Source organism: Pipistrellus hanaki (assembly GCF_964339955.1).
Source record: "Pipistrellus hanaki genome assembly, chromosome: 15".
Taxonomy (NCBI): domain Eukaryota; kingdom Metazoa; phylum Chordata; class Mammalia; order Chiroptera; family Vespertilionidae; genus Pipistrellus; species Pipistrellus hanaki.
In genome coordinates this window covers 37,731,998-37,735,693 of record NC_140517.1, presented here as the reverse complement: position 1 = coordinate 37,735,693, position 3,696 = coordinate 37,731,998, and the positions used below count along the sequence as shown (strand labels likewise).

At 40.6% G+C, this 3,696-nt stretch overlaps 1 pseudogene across 1 annotated transcript; it reads left to right on the top strand.

Annotated features, from left to right (window-relative positions):
* Positions 1-2,036: 2,036 nt before the first annotated feature.
* LOC311610275 (large ribosomal subunit protein eL21-like) lies at positions 2,037-2,903 on the top strand (annotated as a pseudogene). Its single transcript has one exon. The product of its transcript is annotated as a large ribosomal subunit protein eL21-like (transcript).
* The last annotated feature ends 793 nt before the right edge of the window (positions 2,904-3,696 follow it).

Below are 3,696 nucleotides of genomic sequence, written 5' to 3'. Positions count from 1 at the left end.
AAGAGACTGAACATAAACTGTGCACCTATGGATGAGGACAATGGGGAGTGGGGAAAGGGCAGAGGGTGGGGTGGGAAGGGGGGGGGAAGGAACACTTGTAATAATATGAACAATAAAAATTTATTTAAAAAAAAAAAAAGTCAAGGCACCAATAGATTTTGAATGGGGAAGCTTAGTTCCACTTCTGATAGTCCACCTCAAAATACATACAAATTTTCACAGAAGACCCAATGAACAATTTAATGATAGAGAAGCACTAAATAAACTGACATGAACCCAAACAAACACTCACAGGAAGAAATGAGCAGTGCAAGACAGCTTGCATAGAATTTTCTTTGCCCATCAACAATCTGGAAAAGTCCCTTAGAACTTGGTTCTAACAAGCCCTGTTTTTCTCAAGAATTTAACTTGGCTCTTTTCTCACTGGAACCATGGAAGATGCAGAAAAGACAAAGAAGAAGGTTTCTGCGGTGCCATATACCATTAAAATAATAAAAGGAATTTCACAAGCTGAAGACCAAACACCTGACTTTTACCCAAAAGATGCTTCAAAAGGCAAGGAGGAAACTTGTCTATGAAAGCTAAGCACTACTATGAGGATAATAGGAAAATGTACAGAACTGAGATTCAAATGACTAGGATGGTAAGAAAAGCTGGCAATTTCTTTGTGCCTACAAAACCCTAATTGACATTTGTCATCAGGATGGGTGGTATCAATAGTGGGGCCCTGTCCAGAGTACGCCAGTTGCTCAAGACAAATTAGAGCATGAAGGCCCTATTCAGAGTATGCCAAATGTTCAAGGCCACTCTGATCATGGGAATCTTAATCATGGTGTTCAAGGCTAAGATGCTATACACAGGTGCAAGGACCTAGTAATTTATGCACTGGGCAAGCGTGCTCTTCCAAAACCCAACTGCTTGATGTCACTCTTTGGAAAGAACCTCTTTTGTCTGAGTAGTATAAAGTAGTTACTGACCAGCCAGCGCAGCTGCTTAGAGAGGCTGTAACTCTAACGATTGCTCTTATATCGCTTCTATGATAGAAGCTACTATGTAAGAAAGATGTATTATTGCCTAGCCAGTGTGCAGCTACCTGCTGTATGGGACTTTACTTTGAAGAACTCTTTTCTCTGGTTGCTCCTTGTTAGCAATGGCTACTTGGCCACTGGCTCCTACAATAGTCTCTCATACACCTACAACTTCTCATGGCCTCTCCGTCTACCACCCAGCACCCCAGAAGATCCAGCCCCTGGCAGAGGGGCTCGGTCCAGACAGTTGGTATAGTGGAGCAGGATGAAGGAGCTGAGCTCCTGACAGAGCGTAAAGGTCCAAAAGGTGCTGCAGCTCCTTTGCCTTCACCAGATCTTCAATGGCACCTTTGTTTACCTCAACAAGTCTTTGTGGGGGGGGTCTTTGTTTGTTTGCTTTTGTTTTTTTGTTTGTTTGTTGTTGTTTAACAAACCATTGATTAACATGCCTAGGATGTGGAACCATATTGATGGGGTACCCAAACTTGAAGTCAGTAAATGAATTCATCCACAAGTGTGGTTATGGCAAACTCAACAAAACCCAAATTTCCTTGACAGATAACATATTAATTGCTCGATCTCTCGATAAATATAGCATCATCTGCCTGGAGGATCTATAATATCTACACTGTTGGAAAATGCTTCACAAAAGCAAACAAGCTGAAACCGGTTTGGCTAGTGGTAGAGCATCAGTCTGTGGACTGAAAGGTCCCAGGTTTGATTCCGGTCAGGGGCATGTATGTTGGTTGCGGGCAAATCCCCGGTAGGGGGTGTGCAAGAGGCAGCTGGTCGATGTTTCTCTCATCAACGTTTCTGGCTCTCTATCTCTCTCCCTTCCTCTGTTAAAAATCAATAAAATATATTTTTAAAAAAAGAAAGATAGATAGATAGGGTAGTACCATATAACATTAAAAATAATAATAATAATATTTTGAAATGTCTTCTCTAAGAAGTAGAATGAAGGGAAAAACCACCCATTTTGTAGAAGGTGGAGATGCTGGTAACAGGGAAGACCAGACCACCAGGCTTATCAGAAGGATGAACTAAGTTAGCTACCATGGTTATTGTTGTAATCTGATCAGTTAATAAACAATGGCTTCTTTAAAATTGAAAAGAATAATAATTTGACTTGCCCGCCCTCTAGTGGTCAGCTTCTCTTTGCCTAGTGGTCCTTAAAGGCCTGTGGATTCTGGACAACCATTTCCAAGATCCGCTGTATACTAAAATTTGTTTAGCAGTTTATATAAATTATCTTTCCAAGGTCTGTTCATAGTAGTGACTTAGGGGAAAGGACAGCAAGGAAAATATTACACTTGGGCAGCAGGAGAACACTACCTAAATTTGAGCTAAACTTTCAGCCAGAACCGCCATCTTCCAGTAATTCACCAAAATGACTAACACAAAGGGAGAGAGGAGAGGCACCCGCTATATGTTTTCTAGGCCTTTTAGAAAACATGGAGCTGTTCCTTTGGCCACATACATACGAATCTACAGGAAGGTGATATTGTGGACATCAAGGGAAAGGGCCCTGTTTATAAAGGAAGTGCCCTGTTCACACATGTTACCATGGCAAAACTGGAAGAGTCCACAATGTCACCGAGCATGCAGTGGGCATTGTTGTGAACAAGCAAGTTAAGGGCAAGATTCTTTCCAAAAAATGGATGCACATATTGAGCATATTAAGCCTCTGAGAGCCGAGATAGCTTCCTGAAACATGTGAAGGGAAATGATCAGAAAAAGAAGGAAGCCAAAGAGAAAGGCACCTGGGATCAACTGAAGTGTCAGCCTGCTCTACCCAGAGAAACACACTGAGTGAGAACCAATGGAAAGGATCCTGAGCTGCTGGAACCCATTCCCTATGAATTCATGGCATGAGTGGGGAAAATAAAAAAGGCGTCTGTGCTGATAAAAATGTTTCCCTTGATTGAGTGGAAGTGTTGCATCTCTTCCCCCCAAAGAATAATTAAAGAAAACTTTGTGTTATCCTAGCCAGTTTGGCTCAGTGGATAAACCATCAGCCTGGGAACCTAAGGGTCCTGGTTTCAATTCAAGGATGCATGCCTGGGTTGTGGGTTCAATCCCCAGTAGGGGGTGTGTAGGAGGCAGCCAATCAATTAAAAAAATCTAGGATGGATTATTTTCATTTCTTTATAAAGGTTGGGATATTATATATGCCTTTTTAGTAAGAGCATATCTTAAAGGTCATTCTAAACCATTACATTTCCTCATTTTTTTTTTTACAAATTTATGTTATTCCATTTAGTGATTATGCTATAATTTATTTAGCCAGGAATACTTTGATGGGCATTTACACTATTTTCCATCTATTCCTAATTTTTTATTACTATGTTAAATTCAGGTATATACCCCAGTGAAAATAGAATAAGATTTTTTGGGATGATCACTTAGTAAGTTTAAAATTTACTAAGTGATCATCCCATAAAATCTCATACCCATCAGGCACCATACATAGTTACTAGAATATTATTGACTATACTCCCTATGCCCCATTTCCAGGACTGACTGGCAGACGCTGAACAATAGGTGAATGATTACTCTGAAACACGTTTCTGTGAAAGAGAGGCTAAGGGGCTAGTTGACATAAGGAGCCAAAAAAGCTCTGTTCACCTGCCTCCTTAGGTTTTTATTGTAACAACACCTTGAACTA